The sequence below is a fragment of the Chiloscyllium plagiosum genome, unplaced genomic scaffold (genome assembly GCF_037043375.1).
Source record: "Chiloscyllium plagiosum isolate Xiang-an unplaced genomic scaffold, Cpla_swu_hap1 HiC_scaffold_11, whole genome shotgun sequence".
NCBI lineage: Eukaryota > Metazoa > Chordata > Chondrichthyes > Orectolobiformes > Hemiscylliidae > Chiloscyllium > Chiloscyllium plagiosum.
Genome location: NW_028270149.1, coordinates 80,044,124 through 80,056,138, shown reverse-complemented (window position 1 = coordinate 80,056,138; position 12,015 = coordinate 80,044,124). Strand labels below are relative to the sequence as shown.

Here is a 12,015-nt window from a genome sequence, read left to right as displayed (position 1 = left end):
TGTTCTCTTTTACTTTCTTCTGCTGCTCTCTCTTTTTCCCTCTCTTCTGATTTTAATCATCACTCAAATTGTTTCATTTCTGCTGCCCTTTCCTTATCTCTCACCTCTAACTCAAGCTGCTTCATTTGCAATTGAATTCTTGCAATTTTGATAGATTGTGATGGTTTCACCTGCAAATTTAAATGCTGAGCTACTGCTGTAATTATCTCTCCTTTCCTCGCGGAAGCAGGCAGGTCCAATTCCAGCTCGTTTGCTAATTCCTGGAGCTTGGTCTTATTCACCTTTTACAAAACTTCCAAAGTCACCACATCCACTTCCAGAAAACTTTTGGTGACCAAAAGAGCTATTACTATCGCAAGCTTTATCTACCCAGCCAAACCAACACCCAAAATAAAGACACTAGCACCTACCTCTCACTGTTTAAAATCCCACAAAAAGCTCCAAATCTGTTTTGCCCACTCAAAACATTCTTGAGCAGGCAACTCAGACCATAACTTTGCAATTTGTTTCAGTAGGTGTACAGTGAAAATTACCCGGAGTAAGCTAGCTAGATTGACGACTAGGTTTTAAAACAGACAGAAATTTATTCACAAAATTACACAATGAAACACAAAGAACAGAATACAGATCCCCAACAAAACTCAGTCTATCCGAACTAGACTTAATTATGCTCTTCCAAATATGCACGACATTCCCAATAAGCAAACCCCCTTAAAAAAATAATTTTAACAATGGGACAGATGCTTACAGGTTGAAGTTAGAAGAGCAGAAAGAGAGAGAGAGTTTAGTAAGCTGTTTACACACAGCTCACTGCTGAACATCCAACTAATTCTGGATTGAACTGCTCAGCTAGAGCGCTGACCACTCCCCTTTCGTTATGCAAGTCACTTCTAAAACATGATCTGAAGTCTCATCTGTTTACATATAAACAAAAATTCCTCTCAAAATCCTTTAATCTCGCTACCAAACCAGTCTCCTCTCCTCCTACAAGCCCTCAAAAAAAAAACAAGGACACTGTATCCTTGAGAAAATGAACAACTTTTAGAAAAAAAAGGACCAGCTTTGTGAGATAAGTAGTGAATGTTGGAAAAGTACCCGTGTGGTGACATTTGGAGGAGGCAGGTTCAATTGAAGTGTTCAACTGAAATTAGACCATCATCTGAAAAGGCAGAATTTTCAGGGCTATGGGCAGAAGCAGAAGAATGGTACTAAGTGAATTACTTATTCAGAAAGTCAGCACAGACATGGTGAGCTGAAGGCCCTCTTTCTGCGCATGAACAGTTCTGTGATTCTGTGAATTGGTGTTAAGGAATCCCACCTTAGGAGTCTTCAGCTAGCAAGGGAGCATGTCTGAAAACAAGATTGACCCCTGGTACGAGGGGATTATCTTACGAACAAAGGATAAACAGGTTGGCACTCTACTCACTGGAGTTCAGAAGAATGAGAAGTGATCTCATTAAAGTACATAAGATTCATAAAAGGTTTGACAGGGTAAATGCTGAGAATCTAAGTGCATAATCTCGGAATTAAGGGGCATTAATTTAAGTCTCAAATGAGGAGAAATTTCTTCTCTCAGAAGATTGAGAGTCTTTGGAACTCCTTGCCACAGAGAGCTGTGGGGCATAGCCCCTTCTGTGTATTTAAGGCCAACTTAGACTCTTGATCAGTCATACTATCAAGGATTATGAGAACAATGTAGGAACATGGATATGAGAACTCTCAGATCTTAATGAATGATGGAGCAGGCTCGAGGGGCTGAGAAACCTCTTCCTGTTCGTATTCTTTATGGTTTTATAAATATCCACTTTTTTGTCCTTTCATGAACACCATGGTATTGCTTACTGTTAGCCTCTTGATTGGTTCTACTGTTCTTGGTCTAACTAGTCTCCAATTACTTCTTTTATCAAGAATACCTCAGTTCAAAAGTACAATTCATGAAAGGAATAACTTCCTTTATTCACAAACCATCATCAGATTGTGAAAATAAGACTTATTCCTGAGCAAGGCTATGATATCCGCAACATATTAAAAGTTAGAGTAATTTCATTCAACAGTTTCTACTGGTGGCACATTTTCCAATAACATTTAAGCTTGCACAACATTAATTAGTAAATAAACATCCAGTATTCCATATGCTTAACACCGACTCACTAGTTATAACTTAATCAAGATTAATTTCTTACCAATCATCAATACGATGTCTGATTTAAATAGAAAATGAACCCACAAAGAATTAACAAAGAAAATTGATAGAGAATTATATGGTCATGAAAAAGCACAAGTTGGAGTTAAAATAGCTTCTTTGGCCTTGTGGTGAATACAACATTTCGTGATTGATTTATTTGGAAGTACAGTAGCGCCTCAACATACAAACGACCCCGTTCACGAACAAATCTGTTTACGAACAGGATTGTATATAAAATTTTGCTTCAATGTACGTACGAAATTCAGGGTGCGAACGCAAAAGGCCTGTGTGCGACCACCTGGTTTCATTGTTCTGCTTTGCTACGCGCTTGTTGAACGCAAAAGCTCTCAGGTCCCGCGTGATCTCATTCAGTTCGTCTTTGGCACGTGCGCTGTGAACAGCGTTCATTGCTACGTCAAAGCATTCTTACGCTATCCGAACAATGGGAAAAATTAATTCAGTTTGCGAACTTTTCGGTTCGCGAACCGGGTCCCGGAACGGATTAAGTTCGTAAGTCGAGGCGCTACTGTACATGTTGACTATCCAGACAGACATACAGAAGCTGGAGTTCATGTTCCAATTTGCTCACACTATGTAACTAATGGGTAGGAACCCAGACTGCCTACTGTTAATGTGAGTCATAACAAGAGTTCCTGCCGTTCACAATAGACAGTGACTTTTTTAATAGGTGAATCCACACCTCCAGTTTTATAACCTAATTCAGAAATCCAAACTGAACAAACGATGGTGGGGTAAAATGATCAAGGCTCACACCTCAGTATTCTATTAACAATTTCTTGCACTGTCCAAATAACATTAAAACTTATGGAACCTACTCACTTCAATTTTGAGCAATATCCACAATTACATTTCCATGAATTTCTCATCTATACTCATCTTAGCTGTCACTCAGAATACATTTCCTCGATTAGACCTGCATGCAGTCCTTGCAAATACCTGTCCTGTCCCTAAACTCTTTTTATTGTACAAAATGACACCATGACAATGACGGATGCAAACCCCTTCTCCCTTGGACTGCAACATCTAAAAATGTGTGTCAATTTCATGTTGGTAGTTTACAAATAATCCATGAGCATAGAAAGTTGTTTTGATGGAGAATAGTTTAGACTCATCAGCATTTTCAAATGAGTGAATGAGATTCACCCTCTGAGGCAGATTTAGAATGAGCATCTCCGTGCGACTTAGATAGAAACGTTGTTGTAATGGAACCAGAGCCATTGGCTTACAGGTACATTTTCCAACTTGGCCACAGGAACTCAGTAGTCAAGATTATCACTAAAATTTGGACACCATTTAGCATTGAGTGGTCTTATATCATCAGCTATTTCTTAATCACATTTTATTGATATAACTTCATTGTGTATGGGTCTCCAAATACATTAATTTCAAATCCCGGTTAACTTTCTTGAAGTTAAATACATTCCTGATGAAGAAACTATCTATTGTTAGTATCCTAAGTAATAGTACCAGTGCTCAGACCAGAGCATGACTGAAGGTTTATGGTGTGGAAATTTTGATGCTCCGCAATTCTATTGTACTACTAATCTACTCATGGCTGTACCAACTAAATAGTTGGTGATACTGGAGAACAGATATTGAAGTTACAGTGGATGGATTTTCAGGACAAACAGTCCAAACAGAAATATTCCCTTAAATTTTCAGATCTGAGGAGAGGTCAGAAGGTGCAGACTGTTCAGGACTTTTGGAGAGTCAGGATCCATTCTGTATCTTTCCCCCTTCTGTGTTGTTCCAACTATGGACCCCAATCAGGAGCTGATGTGCAAGCAACAGAAATTTTCTATGAAAGGAAATGTACAATTTTAGAATTTTCTGCTGAATTTTTCCCATCATTTGCTTACAATTAGGAAAGAAAACCTGATCCTGTACAGGTTATCCTATAGTTTGTTCCAACCAATGGCAATTCATATTATACTAAAACAAACCCGTTTGTTTATCACAGAAATTGTACACCCATTGTTGTGGTTCTGTTCGCCGAGCTGGAATTTTTGTTGCAAACGTTTCGTCCCCTGGCTAGGCGACATCATCAGTGCTTGGGAGCCTCCTGCGAAGCACTTCTTTGATGTTTCCTCCAGTGTTTATAGTGGTCTGTCCCTGCCGCTTCCGGTTGTCAGTTTCAGCTGTCCGCTGTAGTGGTTGGTATATTGGGTCCAGGTCAATGTGTTTGTTGATGGACTTTGTTGATGGATTACCTAAAGTACACAAACCAGACATCCCACTCAGACCCATAGTATCACTACCAGGGACACCATCATACAAACTGGCCAAAGAACTACAACAGAAACTGAAACACCTGGTCAGCGGATCCAAACACTCTATACAATCAACACAGGAATTCTTGGACATCATCAGAAATATACACATAGACAAAGAAGAAACCATGATATCATTCGACGTGACGGCACTGTTCACTTCGATTGACAAAACCCTAGCCAGAGAAACAATAGCCAACCTACTGGACATACAGAACAGAAAACAGGACGCTGAACCTATCAACAAAGACGGCATAGTTAAACTACTGGACATGTGCCTCACAACACACTTCACATTCAACAAACAGATATACGAACAAATCAACGGAACACCCATGGGATCACCAATCTCGGGACTCATAGCAGAGGCAGTTATGCAAAGGTTAGAACAAACAGTCCTACCACAAATTCAACCCAAACTCTGGGTCAGATATGTCGATGACACGTTTGTAATCATTAAAAACACGGAAATAGAAAAAACACACCGGATCATCAATGCCACACTCACAGGAATCCGATTCACGAGAGAAGAAGAAAAGGATAGCCAACTCCCATTCCTAGACGTGATGGTACAGAGAACACCAGACAGAGAATTCATTACAAGAGTATACAGGAAAGCCACATACACAAACCAAGTCCTAAACTACGAAAGTAACCACCCCAACACACACAAACGAAGCTGCATCAGGACACTATTCAAAAGGGCCACAACACACTGCAGTACACCAGGACTGCAAAAAGAAGAAGAGGAACACCTATACAAGGTATTCGCCAAAAACGGATACCCGCGCAACTTCATCAGCAGATGCCTAAGCGAAAGACCACAGAACGAGGACATACCACAACCAAAAGGACTAACCACACTACCATACATCAGGAGCATCTCGGAACTGACTGCCAGACTACTGAGACCCCTAGGACTCATAACGGCACACAAACCAACAGCCACGCTCAGACAACAACTCACCAGAACGAAGGACCCGATACCCAACATGAGCAAGATGAATGTAGTGTACAAAATACCATGCAAGGACTGCACTAAACACTATATAGGACAAACAGGAAGACAGCTAGCAATCCGCATACATGAACATCAACTAGCCACGAAACGATACGACCAGCTATCCTTAGTATCCACACAGGCAAACAACAAGCAACATGAATTCGACTGGGACAACACTACTATCGTGGGGCAAGCCAGACAGAGAACAGCCAGGGAATTCCTAGAGGCATGCCATTCATCCACAAACTCCATCAACAAACACATCGACCTGGACCCAATATACCAACCACTACAGCGGACAGCTGAAACTGACAACCGGAAGCGGCAGGGACAGACCACTATAAACACCGGAGGAAACATCAAAGAAGCGCTTCGCAGGAGGCTCCCAAGCACTGATGATGTCGCCTAGCCAGGGGACGAAACGTTTGCAACAAAAACTTCCAGCTCGGCGAACAGAACCACAACAACGAGCACCCGAGCTATAAATCTTCGCACAAACTTTGAACACTTACGGGCGAGAGACGCTGAGACAAGCCAGGAAATGGGAATCCTGCACTAACCGACTAAGCACCACATACAAACAACTCTGGTTCCTACACGAATGCCGAAAGAATCGAATCCTTCCACAATGTGTCAGATACAGACCACCAGTCAACAATCCACAAGCCAGGGAAACAGCCCAGCAGAACGAATTCAGGATGATCCAGGTAATGATTACAGACGCTCACAACCGACTTCACAGATACAGACATGAAATTGCGCGCCAAAAGTCGTTAATTTCAAAAACCACGAATCAGGAATGGACCAGGACCATAGAACAGGCTGTCACCATAGGACAGAACAGGACTACACTCCGCAAAAAAACAGCACTAAAAGAAAAAATGGCCAAACTAACACACAACAAAGAGGACACTACAACACACACCTGGGTTAAAAACCTCTCCCACTGACAGCTCACAGACACGGAAAGAACAATACTGGCCAAGGGACTCAACTACAACCACAGGGATGCCAAGACAGCAGACTTCCTAGCAGCACTAGAAGGCACACTCAGGAACAATGGACTGACAGAAGAGACACAACAAACAGTGAGACAAACTGTCGTACCTATGATAATAAGGAAAAGACAAACACATAACCTCAACACCAAGGAGAGGGAAGCACTGAAATCACTAAGAAACGATAAGAACATAATCATACTACCAGCAGATAAAGGCAGAATGACGGTCATCCTAGATAAATCTGATTACATCCAAAAAGCACAACAACTACTTGAAGATACCAACGCCTACCAAAAGAGGGAGTTTGACCTCACCCCACAGCTCACCAATAGGATAAATAACACACTAAGGAATCTACAAAAAAACAGACAGATAACCAGAGCTGACCTACAAAGAATGAAACTGGAAAGCAACAACACCCCCAGATTCTATGGATTACCTAAAGTACACAAACCAGACATCCCACTCAGACCCATAGTATCACTACCAGGGACACCATCATACAAACTGGCCAAAGAACTACAACAGAAACTGAAACACCTGGTCAGCGGATCCAAACACTCTATACAATCAACACAGGAATTCTTGGACATCATCAGAAATATACACATAGACAAAGAAGAAACCATGATATCATTCGACGTGTTGGCACTGTTCACTTCGATTGACAAAACCCTAGCCAGAGAAACAATAGCCAACCTACTGGACATACAGAACAGAAAACAGGACGCTGAACCTATCAACAAAGACGGCATAGTTAAACTACTGGACTTGTGCCTCACAACACACTTCACATTCAACAATCAGATATACGAACAAATCAACGGAACACCCATGGGATCACCAATCTCGGGACTCATAGCAGAGGCAGTTATGCAAAGGTTAGAACAAACAGTCCTACCACAAATTCAACCCAAACTCTGGGTCAGATATGTCGATGACACGTTTGTAATCATTAAAAACACGGAAATAGAAAAAACACACCGGATCATCAATGCCACACTCACAGGAATCCGATTCACGAGAGAAGAAGAAAAGGATAGCCAACTCCCATTCCTAGACGTGATGGTACAGAGAACACCAGACAGAGAATTCACTACAAGAGTATACAGGAAAGCCACACACACAGACCAAGTCCTAAACTACGAAAGTAACCACCCCAACACACACAAACGAAGCTGCATCAGGACACCATTCAAAAGGGCCACAACACATTGCAGTACACCAGGACTGCAAAAAGAAGAAGAGGAACACCTATACAAGGTATTCGCCAAAAACGGATACCCACGCAACTTCATCAGCAGATGCCTAAGAGAAAGGCCACGGAACGAGGACATACCACAACCAAAAGGACTAGCCACACTACCATACATCAGGAGCATCTCGGAACTGACTGCCAGACTACTGAGACCCCTAGGACTCATAACGGCACACAAACCAACAGCCACGCTCAGACAACAACTCACCAGAACGAAGGACCCGATACCCAACATGAGCAAGACGAATGTAGTGTACAAAATACCATGCAAGGACTGCACTAAACACTATATAGGACAAACAGGAAGACAGCTAGCAATCCACATACATGAACATCAACTAGCCACGAAACGACACGACCAGCTATCCTTAGTATCCACACACGCAGACAACAAGCAGTTTTTTTTTGTAAGTGGGCGGCACGGTGGCACAGTGGTTAGCACTGTTGCCTCGCAGCGCCAGAGACCCGGGTTCAATTCCCGCCTCAGGCGACTGACTGTGTGGAGTTTGCACGTTCTCCCCGTGTCTGCGTGGGTTTCCTCCGGGTGCTCCGGTTTCCTCCCACAGTCCAAAGATGTGCAGGGCCAGGTGAATTGGCCATGCTAAATTGCCCGTAGTGTTAGGTAAGGGGTAAATGTAGGGGTAGGGGTAGGGGTATGGGTGGGTTCACTTCGGCGGGTCGGCGTGGACTTGTTGGGCCGAAGGGCCTGTTTCCACACTGTAATGTAATCTAATCTAATCTAATCTAATGAATTCGACTGGGACAACACTACTATCGTGGGGCAAGCCAGACAGAGAACAGCCAGGGAATTCCTAGAGGCATGCCATTCATCCACAAACTCCATCAACAAACACATCGACCTGGACCCAATATACCAACCACTACAGCGGACAGCTGAAACTGACAACCGGAAGTGGCAGGGACAGACCACTATAAACACCGGAGGAAACATCAAAGAAGCGCTTCGCAGGAGGCTCCCAAGCACTGATGATGTCGCCTAGCCAGGGGACGAAACGTTTGCAACAAAAACTTCCAGCTCGGCGAACAGAACCACAACAACGAGCACCTGAGCTACAAATCTTCGCACAAACTTTGAATTATACACCCATGTCTAATCTCCAATGTCTCAGACATAGATAATACTGCGATACTGAGATATGTAGTATATCTTTATAACCATAAGCCTATTTTTTAAGATAAATAGTAGCTGAGAGGGTTAACTCACATCATGAGATAAGCTCTGCCCATCAAGATATAAGTAAGTGTTCCTGGGAGGAGCACAGCAGTTTTAGTTTCAGTTGATCTTGTGCAGAGTTCATGTAGCTCGTAGTATTGTGTTCATATTCAAAACTCTAGCCTGGTGTTACAGAAGAGACTATCACATGACTCAGATATGCTAGAACTAGCTAATAAGTACTATGTACTCAATTTATTCTGTTTACTAAGACTATCTTCTGCAAAACACTTTGTGCATGCAACCTTTCCCAACTGCTATTAGCAACTTAGACTAGTACGAGTAATAAAGGTTTGTGACATTAAATCTACCCAAGGTAAACCAAACAGTTCTGCAGGGCATGACTACAACATATACCATGATAACAAGAGGGAATTCCAGATTAGGCCAAAGTAGTTGAAAGCATAACCACCGATAATAGTGAAATTCAAATTCAAGGAACAGAAAATGTCAGAACTGCAGTGCAGATACTTCAATGGTTTATATGGCTATGGGAGGGTACAGGTTTAACAAGGATGGGTCCATAAATATACTTAAAGCACTGTCGAAGAGTTTAAAATTGAGTTGTTATCAGAATGAATACCCCTGTTGTACATTCAGCACAGGGTGGTGTGTGATTTAGATTTGACATGATTGAGGACATGAGAACCAGAGTAATGGATAAACAAACATTTCTCAAAAAAGCAATAATGTCGAAATAATGTAGGAGAGGGACTGTTGGGAGACAAGACCTCAGCATGCATTGTCAAGAGCTTACAAAAGAATGTTTTAGAGTTTTGTAGGTGGATGTGCTGAGGCAGAACTGGGTCAAGACATTTCATAAGGGGTGAAGGAAATGTTTTTGGAGGCACAGGGTTGTGATCAAAAGCTCATCTGAAGGGAAACACAACACCAAGGATGCAAATGGTCTGACTCACCTTCATCCGAGGGAGAGGGATGCAAATGGGAATTAAAGCTCTGGCAAGGAACAAAGACATTCACTTCGTGTTTACTTGTATAAAATGTATAGCACGACAGAGAGGTGGAGTTTCAGAATGTATCGGGGAGGAAATCCCAGATCTCTGGGTCTCAGTAGCTGAAGGCATGGCCATAAATGGTGGAAAGATGTGAACACAAGATGCCAGAATTTGTAGGAAACAGGCAGCTTGGTAATGAGAGTTAGAGGAGTTAAGAGAGATACAGAGTGTCAGACCTTGAAAGGATTTGAAAACAAGTATGATGCCTGACTGCTGTAGCACACTGGACATCAAGCTGCACTATTCCCAGGGTCATCTCAAAAGTTAAAGATTTTAATAAGTATGCCAAATTTCCCAACGGACCTGACTTTCAGGTCCAGGATGACAGAAAGCATGGACCAGGTTTCTGTACTTAAAAAGAATAATTATTCATGACAAGTAAATAGATTCTCATTACAGATAGACAATTCCAAACTGTTGGCATCTAGGAGGTACGTTTGAACGAGATTATCTTGGAAATTAACTGACTCACTTCCTACCACTTCAGCAACTAACTGCTGGATGAGTAGGTCCGTGGGTGATTTTCTCAACTTGCCAGCAATGGAAGTCTTTCAGGAGTCAATTAAAGTGTACTTCAGGGTCTTAGCTCACCACCTCCTGATCACCTGACTCTTTCTTGCACAAGAAAAGTGGCTCATTTCTTGGAAAGCAATGGCAATCTGAGGGGGGATGAGGACGACCTTTTGAGATCCTGCGCTTGTCTTTGATGACATTGATCTCTTGCTGTTCCCGTGACAGTGCCCTGCAAGAACAAGTTTAAAAGTACTTCTCTTCTTGCTGATGGACTCTCCCCAAAGTGTCTACCTCAAATGGTAGACTTTTGGGCTCAGAGAGTGCCAGTCTCTGATTGGCCCGCAGCTTCTAGTGACCTAGGTTACTAATGTTAAGGCCTGTGATAGGATGAGATCCTCATCCTCAGTCACCTGTCAGCTCTTAATGTGAGTAAATTGGGTGATTTACACTGCTGGGGGTGGTGATTTAGATTTTACAGATACATCTATCTCCACCCCCTGCCCCACTTAGACAAAAAGGGAAAATCATGAGTTTTCACCAAACACAAGCATCTCCACAGCCCCGTCCTACATTATTTGACAAATAAGGGAAAATCAGGCAGCTCCTCACCCAAACACAATGCAACACTATAACTGATTTTCTTCTCTCTTTCAGGATAAGCATTTTCCCACAATGTAAGGCAGCAATTCTCATCCAATATTGGACAAGCAAAGGACAACCTTTCATTATTTGTTGTGTTCAAAACCATAGAAACTTGTGGCTTTATTCTCTTAGTAAGTACCTTTGAAACTGTGTTCATCTTAAACAAACATTGCTTATCAGAGATCACTACAATCTTATGTTACAATATTACTGATACAGATCCAAATATTCCTGCATGGATAAGTTGCCCATCCTTATCCCCTATCTGGAAAATATCTGAGGTTCTGCTGTTCTGTTTGTTACCATGGTCTCATATTTGACGCTGAGTTTAGTTCCTGACCACATATCTGCATCCTCAACAAGAACATTAATCTCTACCTGGGAATTGATGTACAATTTATTCCCCTGTTCTTCACATCTGCTACTGAGGTAGTGAAGTGGCAATATCACTGGGTTAATAATTGAGAACTGCAGGCTAATTTTTTGGGGACACAGTTCAAATCTCATCATGGCACATTAAAAGGTGCATTTGATAAACAATTGGAATTAAAAACTTGTGTAATGGCAGCCATGTAACCATGAGCAATTGTTGTAAAATACCAAAGGGAATCTGCGATCTCAAACTGTCCACATCTGCCTACATGTGACCCCACATCAACAGCAATATGGTTGACCCTTAACTGCCCTGGAGCAATTCGGGATGGGCAATAAACACTGCCGTGGACAGTAATGCCCACACCCCATGGATTAATTTGTGCCGTAGAGTTGACTTTTCCAATTGACCCTTGACTCACTTCCTGCACTCTATCCTCCACAAATTTGAGAACATTCAAATTTCTGTTGTCTGGTGCTTAATTGCACTACGGTCCATT

The 12,015-nt window shown here is 42.1% G+C and overlaps 1 protein-coding gene across 2 annotated transcripts in view; it reads left to right on the top strand.

Moving 5' to 3' along the window:
• LOC122557095 (sodium- and chloride-dependent neutral and basic amino acid transporter B(0+)-like) overlaps positions 1-11,290 on the top strand; it is a 53,768-nt gene extending 42,478 nt beyond the window's left edge. For both annotated transcript variants that reach the window (XR_015758693.1, XM_087992226.1), the window contains exon 9: positions 11,156-11,290. The gene's annotated coding sequence lies outside the window, so the exon portion shown is untranslated. The remainder of the gene's footprint in view (positions 1-11,155) is intronic.
• Positions 11,291-12,015: the final 725 nt, after the last annotated feature.